The 20,930-nt window shown below is 52.1% G+C and overlaps 1 protein-coding gene across 4 annotated transcripts in view; it reads left to right on the forward strand.

The window, feature by feature from the left end:
- Positions 1 to 7,280: 7,280 nt before the first annotated feature.
- LOC134531932 (phospholipid-transporting ATPase ABCA3-like) overlaps positions 7,281 to 20,930 on the forward strand; it is a 114,490-nt gene continuing 100,840 nt past the window's right edge. For 2 of the 4 annotated variants that reach the window (XM_063367990.1, XM_063368018.1), the window contains exon 1: positions 7,281 to 7,480. The gene's annotated coding sequence lies outside the window, so the exon portion shown is untranslated. Of the gene's footprint in view, positions 7,481 to 14,981; positions 15,134 to 20,930 lie in introns of those variants that run through there. The other 2 variants (XM_063367999.1, XM_063368008.1) reach the window with 2 other exon arrangements.

Here is a 20,930-nt window from a genome sequence, read left to right on the forward strand (position 1 = left end):
GGAAACGGACGCGACGCGCAGACAGCCAAAGGAGCGGGCACCTGGCGATAGGCGCGCGTCGAGTTACACGCCAGACGCGCATCAAGTTACGCGCCAGGCGCGATAACGGCTGTGGGAGCGGAAGTCCGCACGCCTCACACAGGGATCGGGTGGTGCAGCTGCGCAGCTGCTCAGCTGCTACGCGCATGAACATGAGCCGTGACGGAGCGGTAAGCATAGACATGGAAGGGATATGCCACGCATGCCTTCTGCCAGGGTTGCCAATAAATCACGCCACCTGTACCTGCGACACGGAGAGGAAGCACAAAACAGACTTTGACGACGGAAAACCAGGGCCGACGTCTACATTTAAGTGCGGCGCGAGGGGGTGTCATCGGCGGCCCGATGAGGTGGCGTTCTGCCATCAGTGCGGCACCGTGAGGCACCGCTCGTGCACCGAGGCCCGGGAGTTCCTTAACTTTAGGAATGGGATGTTCAGGTGCTGCTCGTGCGAGCTCGCGCTGGACAGACCGTCAGCGATGCCGGCGCCTCCTATCGCACCGCGCCCCGGCGGCACTCTCAAACTACCGGAGTACAGAGGGCAGGAGCACGAAGAGTCTGTAAAATTCCTACAACGATACCGGGACAGGCTGGCTCGATATGCGGTACCCACGTACGCACCAGCATGCCCCGTCAGGACTGACGAGCGCGGCTCACATCGCCCGTCAACGGCCCGCAACGGGTCGTCGCCGAGCCGCACCGTACCCCAGGTGGCCCCGGCGACACCGGCAGCACCTGCGGTACCCACATACGCACCAGCACGCCCCGTCAGGACGGACGGGCGTGGCTCACATCGCCCGTCAACGGCCCGCACCGGGTCGTCGGCGAGCTGCACCGTACCCCAGGTGGCCCCGGCGACACCGGCAGCACCTGCGGTACCCACGTACGCACCAGCACGCCCCGTCAGGACGGACGGGCGCGGCTCACATCACTCGTCAGCGGCCCGCACCGGGTCGTCGGCGAGCCACACCGGACACCAGGTGGCCCCGGCGACACCGGCAGCACCTGCGGTGTCCGCGGACACACCGGCACGCCCCGTCAGGACGGACGGGCGCGGCTCACCCGACTCGTCAGCGGCCCGCACCGGGTCGTCGGCGAGCCGCACCGGACACCAGGTGGCCCCGGCGACACCGGCAGCACCTGAGGTGTCCGCTGACACACCGGCACGCCCCATCAGGACGGACGGGCGCGGCTCACCCGACTCGTCAGCGGCCCTCACCAGGTCGTCGGCGAGCCGCACCGGACACCAGGTGGCCCCGGCGACATCGGCAGCACCTGCGGACCGCCGGACGGCAGCGGCAGCGCCCCGGGAGCAGTGCGGTGAGTCGTTCCAATTAGGGCAGTTGGGACCTGGGGCGGGGCGTTTACTCCGGATCCCCGTCAGGATGGATGGACAGCCAGTGCATGCTCTTGTCGACACGGCCGCCAGCCACACGTATGTGTCGGCTCAATGCTCGAGCGTACGGGACATTGACTCAGGGGCGGAGGAGGTGCAGTTAGCGACGCAGGGGGCGACAGCGCGTATTGTCGGCCGCTCGAACATCACCCTCTCCATCAGGGACCATGTTAGTCACACAACAGCACTAGTAGTAGAGGGACTACGGGAGACGCTGATCCTAGGTCTGCCTTGGCTGGCGCAGGAGGACGCCACTGTGGAAGTCAGGGAGGGGAGATTGCACGTTGGCCACCACGAGCGGCGCACAGTTTACAGCCTGGGCTATCGGCCACCCGCCGAGCAGGGGACACCCATCACGCTCGCGGACTTGAGGAACGGTGTGCCCGCTGCCCATGTAGATCTCATAAACAATGTCTTGTCTCAACAGCCACAGGTGTTTGCGGCCACAGATATGCTCCGCCGTACCACAACCACGGAACACACCATCCCCACCCGACCTCACCAACCCCAGTTCGTAAAACCATACGGGTTCGGACCCACTGAAAGGCACGTCATCCAGACCCAGATCACGGAAATGTTACGCGATGGAGTCATCGAACCCAGTGAGTCGCCATACAACTGCCAGATTGTCATGGCGAACAAGAAAGATGGCTCCATGCGTTTTTGTGTGAATTTCAAACCAGTCAATTCAGTAACCATACCCGCCCCACCACCGCTCATCAACATAACAGACGCTTTGGCAGGGCTTGGCGACGCCCGCATCTTCACGTCCCTGGACCTCAAGTCCGGGTACTGGCAGGTGCCTGTACGTCCAGAGGACCGCTCGAAGACCGCGTTCACTGCCCCTGACGGCCGGCGTTTCCAGTGCTGCGCCTTGCCGTTCGGGCTGATGGAAACCCCCGCGACCTTCCAGGCCATGATGGTGCGTGTGTTAGACGCGTACGCGGGCGAGTTCGCCGCCGCGTACCTGGATGACGTCATCATCTGGTCACGGTCGTGGAAGGACCACGCCCGGCACCTTGGCCTGGTCCTTGAGCGGCTGGCCAGACACGGCCTCACGTGCGCCCCCCAGAAATGCCACGTGGGCGCGGCTGAACTGGAGTACCTAGGGCACATGGTGGACGCGGAGGGTTGCCGCCCTCTGCCAAAGCACCTGAACCTTATTGAGTCCAAACCCGCCCCACGAACCCGCAAGCAGCTGCAGAAGTTGATGGGCCTTCTCAACTGGCTGCGCTCGTTCATTCCGCATTTTGCCAGCGTCACCGCCCCGATGACGGACTTGCTGTCACCCAAGCTCCGTTTTCAGTGGACCAGCGAAGCGGACGCCGCCCTGGATGCGGTGAAACGGCAGTTCCGCGAGTGCCACCAGCTCGCCCGTCTGCAGCCTGACCTTCCCCTGTTCCTTCAGACAGACGCCAGTCAGGAGGGGATGGGGGCCGTCCTATACCAGGTAGGGACAAAGGCGTGCGCCGGGTGGTGGAGTACGCCAGCGCCAAGTTCGGCCAGCCCGAACGGCAGTACCATGTGAACGAGCAGGAGTGCATGGCCATTGTTTGGGCTATGCGCCGCTACTGCCACCACCTGGAGGGCTGCCGGTTCACGCTGCGGACGGACAGCCAGTGTCTTCGCTGGCTGGACTCCGCCCAGGGCCGCAAGTCGAAGTTCACGAGGTGGGCGTTGATGCTCCAGAACTTCGACTTCGCGGTCGAGCACGTCCCTGGACGGGACAACCAGTTCGCCGACGAGTTGTCGCGCCATCCCGACCCACACAACACGTTTCAGGATGACCAGGACTGGGAGGGGCTGTTGCCGCCAGGGGGAGTCGCGCCGCCGGTCACTCCGGGGGAGGCGCCCGCAACTTTATTTCACATCCCAAGGGCCCCCGATCATCCCGCCGTCTTGCCTGTGGAGACCCTGAGCGAATTAGTGGAATTCGTGAAACAGGCCCAGCGGACAGACGACCCCACACAGGCCGAGGTGCGGTCATGTGGGGAGCAGGTTCACCCCTACCACAGGTGCGTGGACGGGGTGTTGGAGACCCGGGTACCAGGGGACATGGACGCCTGGCGCCTTCATGTGCCGCTCGGTGCCCGCGAGCAGGTCATGGGCTTCCACCACACGCACGAGCTGGTGGGACACCCAGGTACTCACCAAACCCAGTTAGACATCCGTAAGACCTTCCATTGGCCGGGGGTGACGCGGGACGTACGGGACCTGGTGCGGCGCTGCCAGCAGTGCCAGCAGAGGAAGACGAGGCGGTCTGACGGGGTGGAGCAGCAGCGCCCCCGACGGCCCCGCGACCCGTTTCACACCCTGGCCCTGGACATAATGGGGCCCTACCCGCGGACTACCCGGAGAAAGAGGTTCTTGGTTGTCATCACTGACATTTTCACCCGGTGGGTCGAGGCCTTCCCGGTGTCCAACGTGCGCGTTGGAACCATAGCCGCCCTGCTGGACCACGAGATATTCCCGCGGTATGGTTTCGCGCGCGTGCTGTTGACGGACAACGGCTGTCAGTTCAGCGGGAGGCGCTGGAGAGCTGACTGTCGCCGATGGGGTCTTGACCACCACACCACCCCCATTTACCATCCCCAGGCCAACCCCACTGAGAGGCGGAACCAGGTGGTCAAGGCGCAGCTGCGGCTGAGGTTGGGGGACGACCACTCCAAGTGGGACGCCCACCTGCCGAAGCTGTTGTATTGCCTCCGGCGCCGCACCAACGCTGTCACCGGTCATTCCCCTGCCGAGCTCCTGTACAGGAAGAACTTGGCGTTGCCCGGGGAAAGCAGGATGGCCGATGTCGCCATGGGCACGGTGGCGCGCCCCAATCATGAGGAGGGGAGAGAGCACGCCAGACAACGGCAGGCCCAATTCCTGGCGGCCCACACGCCCATGAGTAGTCACCCCCCACCCCCCATCCAGCCAGGTCAGCTGGTATATGTCAGGAAGCACCACTTGTCTTCCGGGGCGCGTAACTTTTGTGCGGGGTTGGCGCCCCGATGGTCGGAGCCACGGGAGGTCCTGTGGAGGACGGGCCCCTCATCCTATGCGGTCCGGACACCAAGGGGGCGGCCCGCTAAAGTGCACCGGGACGACTTGCGCGTAGTCGCGCACGGGGTCAGAGTTGGCCCAACGACCCCCTATTCACCATCCCCCACACTCCAGGAAGCCACAGATACGCCGCGGGAAGGAGCAGCACCTGAACCCACCACCCGGGGGGACATGCACACGGGCGACACAGACGTGGGTAGCCCCGATCAGGCACATGAGTGCACCCAACCCGACCCCTGGGACACCCCGAGCAGGTCCCCGGTGCCGCTGGCCACAGTTCCGCACGTCCCCGAGGAGGTGGGGAATCTGTTGGTCTGGTTTCCTGACGAGGAGGGGGAGGAGGTCTGTGAGGAGGAGGACGACGAGCCACTGTGGCCGCTGGACCTCAGCCTGGCGGACGCCACGTTCCGGGTGTCCGTGGACGAGCCCGAGGATGGGGAGGAGGAGCCGGACAGTAGGGATAGGCGCCCCACCCGCAGACGTCGGGCCCCGGTCAGGACGTGCTGCGCGGACAACAGCGAGCCGGTGGAGTTCGCTCCTGTCCCCGCCGTGGAGGCGAGTTGCCCGACCACCCAACCGGACACGAGGGAACCTACCACACTCTGCCCAGTGGAGACCCCTACCAGCACAGTCCCCACCACACGACCACAGAGGGCCCGCCGACCCCCGGCCTACCTGGCGGAGTACGAGTGGTCCAGGTCCCCGTCGAGCTACTCCACCCGGGCGCGGCCCGTAAGGGGCGACCCAGGGGTGCCAACACTCGTGGCCGGACCCCTATCATTCCCCCCGCCCACGTCATCCATTCCACCACCCTGCCACACCCCGAAAACACTGACCCCCCCACCCACTTGTCACCATATTGAGTTAGAAGAGGCGCACGTCGCTGCCCAGTCCCAGGGGGGGAAAGGACACGGGTCAGGGCGTAACCCCTTAGCATTCATTGAGTGGGAGAGGTATTCAGGGCAGAATATTTGCATCACAACACACCACCACTCCACCGCGTAGTGTAGGGCTCGCAGTGCGGCGAACGTCAGTGAAGTGCTCAGCGTGTGAAGCGAGGCGTTGATGCACATAGCGGTCTCAGAGAAGGGGGGGCATTTGACGCCGACCGCCAATGCTCCTCTGTCGCATAGACCGCTATGCCTCATCAACGTCTCGTAAAAACGTGTGCATCGAACGCGCTCGTGCGCACAGCAAAGTGCAGTGCGTGCGACAAGGCGAACACCATGCAACGAGTGCTGCGCCGGCGGAAGGATCCGGCCGGGTGTGGCATGTCCCTCCGCCGCCCTACAACAAATTATTTTAATTATGTTTTCCACAGGTTTTATAAAACATTATTTTCCATTAATTAATAATTAAGTCTTTGCAAAATCATGTTTCACGGTGCGATTTGTCCCGAACCTGGCCGGTTCAGTTTCCCGCGAAATTCACACGTTTCCGCGGGAGGGCTGGCGGGGGAGGGGGGTCGTGCGCGGCGACACCGTCAGTGTCCTTCCGGGAGCTCGAGAGGCCGGCAGCCTGCGCGCAACGCGGAACCTTCAACCTTTGTATTCACCGACATGTAGTTTTTCAAAAGTGTAGTTTCTCTTAAATCTTTTACGTACAGTTCCGCGGTTGGCCTACATTTACCATGAGGTACTTAACTTAATTCATCAGTGCTCCGAGATGAGTGTTCTACGTCATACGTAAGTACTGTGGGGAGATAATGTGGATTTACGTCGGCGCTTCACGCCCAACCTAGCCTACCGGCTACCTAGTTTTGGCCCGCACGGGGCAGCCAGCAGGCGACGCGTGCCATCAAACTTTATAACGAGTCAGTCCCTGGGACACACCTAGGCACCACGTAGAGTCGCCGGAGACACGGGCCTACGTGTTCCTAGCCCAGTTTAATTAGAGTTAGGTCATAGTGTAGTGTATTGTGCGTCAGAAATCATGTGCCATATCAGATTGTATTTTTTGTAACTATCGCATCACGTGTACAAGTCCGCCCCTCACGCGCATAACAATCGTGAGCCGCCACTGAGGAAGTGAGCTGCGCGTGTGACTAGTCGCGTCGGGCAAACAGTTACGGCCAGAACGGGCAGCACCATGTATTGGGCTGTGCTGTATTAAATTCACCAATTATCTTCAGAAGCTTTGTGTTATTAATCATGCGTCCCGAGCGGCCATAACAGCTCGGGGGGCCCTACTGCGTTGACCCCTACCTCTAGCCACAAGGCCGAACCTTCCCTGAGATCTCGAACTGAACAAAAATCACGTCTAAATAATCGGAGGTAGTGGGGACGGCGTCAATATAGGCTATTTACACTCTAGTGACAGTAAAGTGTTTACATGTAGACCAACACATTTAGAGAAAAAAGACAGAAATTTAATACTACTGCAATTCAGTATGAAGAGAAACAAATGAAGTACATTAATTAACCCAAAAATGGTAAGCGTGAACATTTGTAGTTACTTTCCCTGTTATTTTTTAATTCATACGGTTTTTTTTTTGTTTTTTTAGTTTTTTATTTCCAAATTTGTGTATGTGAATGTGAAAAAGCAATTTTAAACCACTACTTAACAGTTGACATTTTCAGGTTTAGATACTTTTCATGTTACCCTATTTTATTTGATCAGTTATCGTTTGCTCTTGTGAACATGCGCACGCTGTGATTACTAATTCTTCAGACTCCTGACGTCATGAATCATTTCACGAACGAATCAGACCGGGCGCATGGCCGGTTCTCTCATCTCGTTCTCTCGTTCTCTCGTTCTCTCCGCGTTTTCGTTCTTCCGAATCTTTCTAGGTACCGGCTCTCAAAGAGCCGGTTCTTTACATCGCGAACGAATCGCAAGATTTCGTTCTCTCAAAGATTCGTTCTTTTTGAACGAATCGTTAACGAACGACCCATCACTAGCAACAAGGCGCAACAAGGTATCAGCATTCTCGTTACAGGCTGAGGCTCGTTGCAGGTAACACATCCTCCGTGCCGTCATCACCAGCATAAAAAGGTACAAAGACTATATCTCTGAATGGTCTTAACTTTGCCCTTCTGTTATTATTTGTCTCTATTCACTCTACAGTTTGATACACACATTGTTTGAAATTATAATGTGTTTAACGTTTTGGACGTTAGTTAACGGTTTTTGTGTGTACTCTTGACTCGAACCCCGCTACCTCCGTGTGAATTTATGCGTAAAATGTAATGTCTGAATTTTGGGGTATTCGGCGTTGTGGCGGGAGGCAGAGGTTTGACGCAGCAGGACCCCCCGAGCTGTTTAGGCCACTCTGGACGCCCGATAAGTCCAAGAAAACACAGGGTTACAACTTATTTATTTATTCCGGCATAGCCCTTTACAAGATGCTACCCCTCCTGGGCGTAACGGTTGTCCCGAAACGAATCGTCACACGCGCGGCCACACTCTCAGTGGCGGCTCGTGATTTTAATACGCGGTAAGGTCATTCAGTTTTGACACGACATGATGATTACATAAACGAACCCTAAACATGACCACATTTCACAATAACACTACGTATTACACTAGGCTAGATTCGTGTAGGCCCACTACTCCGGTGACGCTACACAAGTCCTGAAACTTTCCCAGATGCTGATGCGTTATAAAGTTGGTTACGTGTTGCCTACTGGCTGCCTCGTGCAGGCTAAAACTAAGTAGACGACTGGCTAAGATACCGCGTGAGGCGCCGACGGACCATCTTCCATTCCTTACACAGTACTTACGTATGACGTAGCACGCTCGTCTTGGAGCACTAATTAATTAAGTCGCATACCACACGGTAAATCGAGACCGACCACGGGACTGAAGGAAAAGGTTTAATAATTACTTAACTATGGTAAACTACATGTCGGTGAAAATAAAGAAAATGCTGGTCCCATGTCGCACGGAGGCTGCCGGCCTCTGTGAGCTCCGGAGGGATTCTGCCACCCTCACCGCGCGCGACCCCCCTCCCCGTCAGCCCTCCCCGTCAGCCCTCCCCGCCAGCCCTCCCGCGCAAAACGTGTGGTTTTCGTGGGAAACTAAACCGGCCAGGTTCGGGACAAGGCGCACAGTGAAACATAATTTTGGAAAATATAAATGGTAAACAATTAAAAAAAGGCTAATATGTTCCTGTGGAAAAAATACACAAACACTCTTGTAGTTCGGCGGAGGGATATGCCACACCCGGCCGGTCTCCTCCGCCGACGGGGCCCTAATAGCGTGGCGTTCGCCCCGTTGCACTTTCTACACTGCGGTGCATGCCCGAGCGCGTTTGGTGCACACGCTTTCGTGAGACGTTGATGAGGCATAGCGGTCTATGCGACATAGAGGAGCATTGGCTGTCGGTGTCACCCTCTGAAGGATGGAAGGGGGAGGGGGCGACAACAGGACGCACTAGTGTCGTGTCGTGTCGCGTGTCGTGCCGAGAAAGTACTCATGTGTTGCAGGATGAGTGTTGCTAGGCGTATCACTTCTCAAAGCCTCAGCTAAACGTTAGCGTCTACCGTACAGTGACGAACAACAAGAAGTCAAACACCAAGTTATTGCAGAAAAGTAAGGGTAATGCCCAGTTTTAGTGTATTCAATACTCTTTTATTAAATGTGGTGGATTATTAAATTTTTAAATTTAAAACGTTTTATATAAAATTATTTAGAAATGTCACAAAATAAATTTGACTTGATCGTAAAAAAAAATGCTGAAATACAGTAGAGTCCCGCTAATCCGAACCCCGCTAATCCGAAAATCCGCCTAATCCGAACAGGGCTAGGACGAAAAAATAAATATTTTTATAACAATTATGAACCTTGAAAAGCAAAGAAAAGCAAGTTCTTTTTCTAGTAATGTCTTACGTTTATTAATATGTACATAAGAAATGATTTATCTATTTCTCCTTCAACTAAAAAGAAAAAATTATGATTACGTACATAGTACTTAAATATTTACGTATTTATATTATGCTAAATACGCTAAATAATAAAGGTGTGTTTTGTGTCTGATTTTTAATGTTTCACACATCAGATGTTAAATAGCCCACGCCTCATAAAGACCATAAATGGCATTATATAAAAAAATTCCGCCTAATCCGAATTTTCGCTAATCCGAACAGGGTTCGGTCCCAATTAGTTCGGATTAGCGGGACTCTACTGTAATATGACATTAAACTAATAATTAATTTGGTTTCTCTAAGATAAAGTATATAGTCCTATTGAGTACAAAATGATCAATTCAATAACTGAGCTATGTATTTAATAATATTATAGCAATTCGATAAGCAAATAAAATGTGTTAGTTCATAAATTTTGAAAGCACAATTTGTATAATCTAGCAATCTGTTGAAAAAAATATTTTTCCAGAGACGAGGGTTTGAACCACATCAAATATTACCCCGCAAGCATCACAACCACGCAATCTGCCGCCGTGCTACGGAGACTACTTAAACTTTGTAGGAGCCTCTGTATTATCAATAGTGTAATGCCAATTTTCTAACGTGGCGTGGCAAGTCACTAACAGTTCACTCTTTGCCTAGTTTTACACTGATCCAAAGTGAAACCCAACCTAGCAATAGGTTTATCCATCTAGCTACATAATTTACAGTACCTATTCCGTATAAAAACTCCATGGAATCTGTAATATGAACAGTAAAATAAAATGTTCAAAAAAACTAAAAATATATGCGTAATTGTTGTATGAACTAAAGGGAAAAATACTCTTTAAATTTAATTAATTTATCCAACAGCGACAATTATATAAACAATACAAATAATTTTAATAAAAAAAAGCAGGGGCTCCATGGTATAGTTTTCTTAAATTTTTTACCACTTATGTCTATTTGTTAGGACAGGGTCATAATGAAAATGAAAGAAAAGAGCAACCAACACTTTTTTTTATTAAAATTAAAAGTTTTGTTTTTTTACTTTGAGGGCGTACCGGGGTTGAGGTGGGAATATCGGTAGAAATTAATGGGCGCCACCACGTGAGTGGGCACGTGGACCCGGCTGAAAAACTCTTAACTCAGGGCGTTACGTGGCCCGTGTGTGGCGAGATATTAGCCCTCCTGATTTTTTACGCAGCTCCTGTCCCTAACTAAGCCCGCTCTCAGCGTCGGGCACGCTCCTAATTATCGCAGTGGGCTCTTAGGACGTCCCACACGCCGTTGACCAGGTTAAGGACCCACGTGGCTCCCCAAACACAAAACACGTAACTCAGTTAATTGGTTTTTATTTTACTCACGGTACACGTCCTTACACAATCCTCCATTGATACAGCTATAAACGCCCGAGGCACGAATCAGATTAGGTGAGGAGGCAGACCACGCACGTGGCCGCCTCAAGCCGTTACTTACTACACTGATGAGAAAAATCTCCGGAGAGTAAATAATTATTAATTATGCAGTCTCTCCGACCGAGAGAGGCCCTGAGGATGAAAAGAAAACGATTTGGATAAATTAATTTACAGAACTACTACTCGGTGAAACAACGGTAATGTCCTCGGGGTGTCTGCAGAGACGTCCGCTCTCGGCCGGCTGTAGAAGGAGACTGGGATGAGCTCATGGCTTGCGGGAGGCAACATGGCGTCCTTCGCGCCGAACACAATTACCGTTACATCTTAGCTCTGGCGTGCCCCGGGTTACTATTAAAAAATACATAAATCCTTTTACAAAAATAGTACATAACATCCATGCCCAGACCGTCTGTAATAATTACTTGTATGAATAAAAATGGTTTAAATGAAGTTGCATGCTAGTTCCTCTGCCGCCCGCTAGGGAGCGTCCTTGTTCGTGCTTGCACTTATTAAATAACAAAACATCATGAATTAGATAAACAAAAGACACTCACATGCATAACCGTCGTGACACTGTTTTGGGGCAAAAAGAAAAAGGACTACAATAATTATTAATATATTTTAGGGGTGCGGCGCACTGCAGCTAAGCGCCCTCTTGCTGTAGTTCGTGGCGCGCAGTTCTAATCTCACACGGCTACGTACGTCATGACACAAATGCCGGGTAGGAAAGGTGGTGGGAAAGGGAACGGAGGATGATCAGGCTCGTGGGGCGAAGCCCCGGCTGACGTCAACTTGATACTTTTTTTTAGCTTATTAAAATTTTTTATTATATAGTTAATACTACAATTAAAATGTGTATTTTAGTTGTTTAAATATAATTTTATTTTTATTTTGTAGTTAATGTTGAATTAAATTTCTTATAAATTCCTTGATAGGCACTACAAAATCAATATTCAAAATCTCTAAAATTTTGGGGGCAATTGACTCCCACCCCTCAAGGAGGTCCGATGGTGCCCGAAGGACCTGGAAGCATGTCAGAAATAAAATACTTTTAACTGTCCCAATTTTCAAAAAATTAGAAGCAAATGACCTCCCCCCTGTTGGTGGGAGGGGTGACGCCGTCCCCGCTACCTCCTATGATTTTTACGTGATTTTGCTTGGGTTCGAGATCTCAGGGAGGGTTCGGCCTTGTGGCTAGAAGTAGGGGTTAACGCAGTAGGCCCCCCGAGCTGTTATGGCCACTTGGGACGCCTGAAGAATAACACAAAGTTTCTGGAAGATACTTGATGAATTTATTACGGCACAGCCCTATACAGGATGCTGCCCGTTCTGGCCGTAACGGTTTTCCCGACGCGACTAGTCACACGCGCAGCTCACTTCCTCAGTGGCGGCTCACGATTTTAATGCGCGTGAGGGGCGGACTTGTACACGTGATGCGACAGTTACAAAAATACACTCTAACATGACGAACGTTATCTTGACGAACAATACACTTCACTACTACCTAACACTTAATAAACTGGGCTAGTTGCACGTAGGCCCGTGTCTCCGGTGACTCTACGTGATACCTAGATGTGTCCCAGGGACTGATTCGTTATTACGTTTGGTGGCACGTGTCGCCTTCTGGCTGCCCCGTGCGGGCCAAAACTAAGTAGCCGGTAAGCTAAGTTGGGGCGTGAAGCGCCGACGTAAAGTCTCGTAGACTACCCACAGTACTTACGTATTTTGTAGAACACTCATCTTGGAGCACTGATTTAATTAAGTGAAATACCTCATGGTAGATTGAGGCCGGCCGCGGAACTGTACGTAAACGATTATGAAAATATTAAACTATTGAAACTACATGTCGGTGAAGGCAAAGGTTGATGGTTCCGCGTTGCTCGCAGGCTGCCGGCCTGTCGGAGCTCCTGAAGGACACTGCCGGTGTCGCCGCGCGCGACCCATCTGCCCCGCCAGCCCTCCCGCGGAAACGTGTGAATTTCGCGGGAAACTGAACCGGCCAGGTTCGGGACAAAGCGCACAGTGAAACATGATTTTGATAGGACTGAAATATTAATTGATGAAAAATAATGTTTAATAAAAACCTGTGGAAAAATATACATAAATTAATTTGTTGTAGTGCGGCGGAGGGATATGCCACACCCGGCCGGATCCTCCCGCTGGCGCAGCACTCGTTGCATGGCGTTCGCCTCGTCGCACGAACTACACTTTGCTGCGCGCACGAGCGCGTTCAGTGCACACGCTTTTGCGAGATGTTGATGAGGCATAGCGGTCTATGCGACATAGAGGAGCATTGGCGGTCGGCGTCAGGGGGAACGGGGTTATGACCTCGAATAGCTCGGAAACACTCCGAATCAAATTTTCAAAATTTTAAAGTTGCTCAAGTACGATAGCGCCTCCATAGGGCATGTAAGCTACTGCGAGCCTAATGTCACTCTTTATCATATTTGTTCATTTGGCTAGTTGGTCATTTGTTTTTGCTTGTGACCGTGGTCACTAGGTCGGGACTTTGAAATTTCGCATGTAGTCGCTTGCGAATCGTTAGCAGGAGAGTTCGGAGGTGCAGGCGTAACACGACGTAATTACGGTGAATGAATTGTGCTGGTACGTGTGGCTGCTCCCATAACTTCTAGCTTTGAAGTTTGATGAACGAGATTACTTGTTTTGGCTTGCCACTTCAAAATTATTGTTTGGATTAAGCCTTGTATGTTAATTTTCATGTTAGTTTCACCGTACTTATGTTGCGTCATTGCGCACTTCGGTGTGTTACGCCGCTCGTGCGAACTATGTTGTTTTTCCTCCGTAATGTAAATTTTTCTAGACACGTGTGTCCTAAATTTGAGCTGAGGCTTTTAATTTTGTTTCCCATGTATCAGGCAGTTTGTTTGACCTGCGTGGCATTCGTAGCAATGACTTTCTTGCATGTGCTTGCATTACGCCGTAATGTTTAAAGTGCTCGAACCCTGGAACAATGAAATGTTCACGTTCGTAATAATTAAAATCTTTGCGTTGACATGTTAAATTTGCTTTACCGTTGTATGTTGTTTGCTTGCTCTTATTCCGCAGGAGACTGCAGCTAGTTCTTACGTAATTTACGTGCCTACGTAACGTGACTTTCAGTGTAGATTATCGTAATTTTTTTTTAGTGTGTCACATTATTTCTTTGCTTCGCTGTCATGAAATTAACGTAATTTATTCTTATGTTTTTTTAATGTAGAGTCAATAACAATTTTTTTAATATCATGGTTTTCATGTAATTATTTGTGACTTGGTAAATATTCCGGCTGTAAAGATATCTTGTTTTGTGATGATTCTGAAAATAATATTTTCTTGTTTGAAAAAAGGCATAATAGGCTTCCTTTTTGTACAGTTGAGTTTGTATTTATTATTATTATTGACTGATTGCTAAAGTTTCAGACCCTCGACAGCTCTGATCCAGGAGAGAATCAGGTCGCACCCTCGTCGTGGTAAATCGCGTGTTTGTCTTCTACAGGCAGCCAGTTTAGAGCCTGGTACACTCCAATTGATTGGAGACAAATATTTGACAGTTTTACAGGGCCTTTAATGATTGTTTTGTAGCACTTTCTATGAATAAAAAAAAAAATTAAAATTTTTTTGGACACTTAGATTACTTTGCCCTGCAACATTTCAATTATATAAATTTTTATATATATATATTAATAGTAGCAAAATTAACACCATTGCATTTGCATGTAGTTCACACTTGTATCTGTGTGTTTATTATCACCCAACAATATTTCAGTTTTACTTTTTATGACAGAAAGTATACAGAATAAGTAGGTAATAAGAATGTGTTATGAGAAATAGTTGTGGAAATAGAAAATACGTAGTATGATATAATTAAAAGTAATTATTTAGTTGTTAAGTGATAAACATCTCATTTGTATCTTTTGTTATAGGGCAAAATCAAACAAGAATGTTTTCTTTAAAAATACAATAGTCAAGTCCAGAAAAAAAATATTATAATTTAGTCCTGTATTGAGCTGAGTCTATTAATTAATGTAATAGAATATGCCTCAAAATCAAAATCAAAATCAAACTCAAAAACCATCCCCAATCTATATTGGTGCACTGTTATCCATCTAGCCTACCTTACATGCTGATGCAGTGAATCACATGATAAAACTGCTGATAGCTGGTATCTTATCCTTCCCATGTGACCAGCAGATAGGCGCAATATTATATGAAATGTCAATTTCCCGGTAGCCTACCAGTTTTCTCATTTTAACTGGCTTACTGAGTGTATGTTGAGCTACGTATTGCAATCTTCAGAGCAGCAGGAATTTTTTTTGTCATAAGACTAGTCATTTGGTACCAATAGGAAATCAAGACGACATAAAGAAGTGAGCATTCCCTTTCTAAAGGTTAGTACTAGTTAAAAAAAAAAAACCAAGAGAGACTGCTAGAACTGGGAAACATAATGAGTCATCATACTTATAGAAGAATATTAAATATTATGAAATGACTCATATATGTCCTCACTTAGTAAATCAAATCTGTGAACACCCTCGTGTATAGTTAGTCAGGTTCTGTGAGTAATCGTAGATGCACAAGAAGTATGATGGTTAAGTGTGTTCAGTGATGATCAAAGTCTGTGGACTACAGATTGGTTCTGTGATTCGTTAATAAGTATTAATTTATTAAAAGTAGTTATGGGTCTAATATCAATTTCCACAAATCCGAATCTTGAATTTGAACCCAAGAGAGTACCTTGAATGTATCCCTCAAATCCAAGTCTAGGTGTCAAGGGTGAAAAATGTAATCATGTACAATAAATTAATAATATTAACGATGGTGTTGAAACATTTAACCCTTTAAATGGTTGTTTCACAAACTAGGTTTTCAGAATTGATATATATTGTAATTTAATTCATTTAATTACATGTTCAAAGTACTATTACTTGGGGAATGGTTGCAGAATAGGTATTAATAAAAAATTTATCGAGTGGACTTCCGAGGGTATCAGTGTTATAGTTTGACAAGGTCGGGGGATTCGGTAGTATTTATAACGTACTTTTAGTGGGCGCCACCGTGTCTAGGGGGCACGGACCCGGCGAGAAGACTCTGTCTCAGGCGTGACGTAGCCCGTGTGGCGGCGTGACTCGTTTCCCCCTTTCGCAATTACCTTAACCACGCAGTGGGATCTCAGGGCGCCCCACACGCCGACAAACAACACTCGAAGCACGCAAACACAATGTCTCTATGAAAACGCCTTCCTCGGAGAGCCGGAACGGAGCGTCTCTCTTCAGCTGGCGACGGGAAGCGACTGCGCGAGCAATGGCCGCAGAGGTAGCGTGGTGAAGAGGGGGGGGGGGTGTTTGGCGCCAAGCGCCCTGAACAGTTACCCTGTCTCCCGTCGTGCCGCGGACGTGGTTAAAATGCATAAAAATTACAATAAATTTTAATATAAAAACATATGGCACTTGGGGAACAAAACAAAAGATTGCACAGTATTATTATATCTTGGGGAGCGAAGCACTGATTCTACAGCGCCCTCTTGCGGCGGCGCGCTATTTAAAACACGTCAGCCGGGAGGATTAACAGGAAGGGAGGGAGGTGGTGGCACATCGGGCTCAGATGGGCGTAGCCCTGGACGACGTCAATTGCCCCCTCCTAAAGTAGGCCGATGTGATGACATCTCCCGACCTTGAGTGGGCGTGGCATTGTTTACCTCGCGCTCCCTGTGGCAATGTTTACATTTCGCCAGCTGAGCAGCAGCTCCGTGCCCTTGGATGTCTCCTGGGTCGTAGGTTGTACCTTGGAGCGGGCTCGGGTGCTTCTCTCTCTCCTTCACCTGCCTCGGATTCTGCAGGTTCTTCCACGAAGACCCGAAAGTCTGAGTCCTCTATGGAATAGTGGAATGGCCACATCATCTCATGGCTGTCCGGCGACTCTGGTCGTTCGTCCGCTTCGTCTGGCGTCCATATCAGAGGCAAGGGCATACCGTCTCCTCTCGTCGACAGTTCGTCTGTTTCCGCCTACCCGCGGAAGGGAGAGTCCTCTCCGTCTGTCTCTGTGAACAGCTGTCTTGTCAGGCCCGTTCTGCGTGGGGCTGGAACTGGCGACTCCACTTCCACTCCTGGAAAACCGTGGAATCCTGCGCCCTCGTTCTCCATAGGGGTTGATGTCGCAGCATTGGCGTGATGTTGGTCCTCGGTAACTGTGGGGGTCACGGGTTCGCTTCCCTCTCCCTCAGGGCCTCCTTCCCTGCCTCCGTGCGCGATTCGTACATCATCCCGATGGTACTTCGCGGCACGACCACTCGGAAGTGTGACTACGACCGCGGTGGGACCTGGTATGCGCAACACTGCTATGGGGCCGATCCACTTGGGTGCAAGCCCCGCACAGAAGTTTTTGTTTCCAGCTGAGAGTGGATGTAGACGCGCGTACACCATCTGCCCAGGTGTCAGTGGCGGCGGTGGTCGTGTGGTGACGGGTGTGTGTTGCGCCTGGTAGGCCGCCTGCCTGCGACGAGCCTCTTCATGCGTCATAGCGATGTTCCGCCCGCGCTCCTCTGGGGATTCTTCCCTGTCCTCCGCGCATCTCTCTTGCACCCGGTACTGGCCGGGCAGGGGTAGGTTACGTCCTTGCACGAGTGTGGCTGGAGATTCGCCGGTAACTGTGTTCACACGGCGCCGCAGGCAATAAGTGATTTCCGGGATGTGCGTGTCCCACAGGGTGTGGTCTTCAGCCAGCCGGAGTCTCAGCTGCGCCTTTATCTCCTGGTTGCGCCTCTCGGTGGGGTTAGCGCGGGGGTGGTACAATGGCGTGGTATGCGTCGTGACTCGCCACGCCTCGCATAGCTCCCTCCACTTCCGTCCCGAGAACTGTGACGCGTTATCCGTCAACACAACGCGTGGGTAGCCCCAGCGCGGGAAAAATTCTGTGTCCATGGTGCGTGCAATGGTGCCAGCGCGGCAGTTTGACAGCGGAAAGGCCTCGACCCAGCGCGTGAAGCAATCCGTCACAACCAACAGGAATCTCTTCCCGCGTGCTGACCTTGGGTACGGCCCCATCAAATCCAGAGCGACCGTGTGAAATGGCTCGGATGGTCGCCGGGGTCTTTGTTGTTCTCGTTGGCAGTGTCGGCATCCTCGCACGCCGTCCCTCACATACTTGTTAACCCCGGGCCAAAAGAAGAGGTCTCGTACTGCACGTACAGTCTGATCTGTACCCGGGTGTCCGGCTAGTCTGTTCACATGTAACATTGTGAATATTTCGCGTCGCGTCACTGCGGGTGCAAATGTCCGCCATGGTTGTTGAGTGCCTGCGGTGCGTGCCTGTAACAATCCCTCGAGCACACGGTACCCCTCGCACGCCGCCTCCCCGCACTGACGTATTAGCCCTTGCGTGTGTTCGTCTCTGCGTTGTGCCGCGCGCACGAATGCGTCTAGATCGTCTAGTTCCGCCCCTGGCGGTAGGGTGGGGGTATTGTTTACATCTGTGATCGCACACAGCGCCGCCGCCTGACTAAGTGTGTGTGGCCTAGGTGTCGGTGTGCCGCTCGTGGGTGGGAGGAGCTCGTCCCAGTCCGCGTCGTCCCGCGCCTCTACCGTGTCGTCTGGGTTACGCGAAAGCTCGTCGGCCAGCTCGTTCTGTTTGCCAGCGACGTGTTCCACAGTAAAGTCGAGTGCTTGCAGGACCATAGCCCACCGCGTCAATTTTGACCGCCGCCCCTGCATAGTGGCAAGCCATTTCAGGCACTGGCTGTCTGTCCGCAGTATGAAATGCTGGCCCTCTAGGTGTGGCCTGTACCTCCTCAGGGCCCACACCACGCCCAAACACTCCCTCTCATTCACACTGTAGCGTTGCTCTACTGCCCCGAACTTGGCGCTCGCATACTCAATTATGCGAGGCTCGCCAGCATCTCCAAGCTGTAACAATATGGCTCCTATTCCCTGTTGGCTTGCGTCCGTTTGTACAATTATCTGCTTCCCTGGATCTAGTCGGGCCAGCAAGTGACATTGCCGGAAACGCTGTTTCAATTCCTCGAAAGCTGCTTGCATTTCCGTGGTCCACCGGTAGGACTTTTTTGGTGACAGCTGTTCCGTTAGTGGTGCGGCGATGACAGAGAACTCTGGTATGAACGCACGTAGCCAATTGGCCAGTCCGATGAACCGTTGCAGCTGCTTACGAGTGTTTGGGATAGGCTTGTTTACAATGACAGACAGTTGTTGTGACGTTGGCCGATTCCCCTCCGCATTCACGACCAGGCCCAAAAAATCTAGTTCCGTTGTACCTACGTGACATTTCTCGGGGTTACATGTAAGCCCGTGGGCGGCTAGTCGCTCTAGGATCAACGCGAGGTGGTGCGCGTGTTCGTTCCATGTCTGTGACCAAATGATAATGTCATCAAGATATGCGGCCGCGAACTTGCCCGCGTAGTCCCCTAATACACGCGTCATCATGTTCTGGAACGTGGCGGGTGCATCCTGCAATCCAAAGGGCATGGCGCAAAACTGAAACCGTCTGCCGTCCGGAGTCGTAAAAGCGGTTTTAGGGCGGTCCTCTGGGCGTATGGGTACTTGCCAGTAACCCGCTTTTAGATCTAACGAGGAAAAAATCTTTGCATTACCCAACCCCGCGATTGTATCTGCGATGTTCAACAGTGGAGGTGGTGCGTTTACTGTTACCTTGTTAATTGGTTTAAAATTAACGCAGAAACGTAAAGTGCCATCTTTTTTTTCCGCTAGCACGACCTGGAAGTTGTATGGGCTCTCGCTGGGCTCGATAATGCCATCTCGCAACATTTCCCTCACTTGATTCAGGATGGTCTGTTTCCCCGTGTGCCCGTAGCTGCCAGGAGGGATGAACATAGGGGTGTGGGGGTGAGTAGGAATAGAGTGCTCTGCGACCGTCGTACGTCTCAGCGGATCGGCAGTCGCGAACACGTCACTGCGGGGTACAATTACACTCTGGATAGCTGCCTGGTGCTCACGGGGCACCCCATGCTTGAAAGTAGCGAGACTGACCTGGTGTTTGGTTGGTGGCGGTGAGCGTCCGAGGCCATACACTGTACGGCGGCCCTGGTTGCCGACATGTACACACCCATCGCGTACCTCGATCATGGCACCTTGGTCGTACAGCCACGGATGTCCCAGGATAACGTCGTCTCGGAGGTCGTCGACCACCAACGCCGTGGTGCTCGAACGTTGGTCGCGCACGTCTACGTGCAGCGTTACGACGCCCCTGGTGTGGCAGGCGTTCCCAGTGGTCGCCAGCTGGAGTTGGCCCGGCCAGGCCTCGAAGGGCGTCCCTTCGGCGAACTGCGATGACACACAGTTGTGGCTGGCGGCGGTGTCAATGAGGGCACTGACTGCCCGCCCGTTGACCACAACCGGGATGCGAAGTAGCACGCACTCCTCCACGCTCACGTGCCCCAGGCTTGGTCCAGTTGTTGTTGTGATAGCCGGTTGCGCGGGGGTGGCGGGCCGTGTTAGCGCGTCGCCCCCGGCTGCCCGTTTCCCGACGGATCGTTCCGTTGGGCTGCTGGTCGATATCGGTTGCGCACTGGGCAGTCCTCATGCCAGTGGAAGGTGCCACTCGGGCACGAGAGGCATTGCGGTGGCGGCCCCACGCCAATCTCGCGTCTACGCCACGCCGGTGGCGGGCGTTCTTGCCGACTGTTGTTGGCGGATGGGAAGTACGGCACCACAGCCGTTGCGTCAGCGGCTGTCACGGTCTCTGCTCGTACTGTCGATTTGGATGACCGTACCGACTTCAGGTCATACTCAACGGCGCGCGCTTGTTGCGTGAACTCCTCGGCCGTCTGGCGGGTTGCATGTCGTAGATGCGGGCGTAGCTCCGGACGCATCAGCTCGACGATGCGCTCCAACAATCCCTCCGGGCCGCTCGCCGGGAACAGCCGTCTATGTAGCCGGAGCTTCTTGACAATGAACGCCTCCGCCGATTCATTCAGACTCTGTTCCAGACAGTACAACTCCGTCCTGACCTTCATCTCCGCTTTCACGTCCGCGAACCGCGCCTCGAATCGCCGTGTGAACTCCGACCAGGGCATGTCGAATTCACTGACGATGCTCCACCACGTCTTCGCCTCCCCTCTTAGCGCGCCTCCCACGTGCTCTGCCCACTCCACGTCCGGCACGCCGTACCGATTCAGTCTCTCATGACACACTCGCACGAACTTCCCCGGGTCGTCAC

The sequence above is a fragment of the Bacillus rossius genome, chromosome 1 (genome assembly GCF_032445375.1).
Source record: "Bacillus rossius redtenbacheri isolate Brsri chromosome 1, Brsri_v3, whole genome shotgun sequence".
NCBI classification, from domain to species: Eukaryota; Metazoa; Arthropoda; class Insecta; order Phasmatodea; family Bacillidae; genus Bacillus; species Bacillus rossius.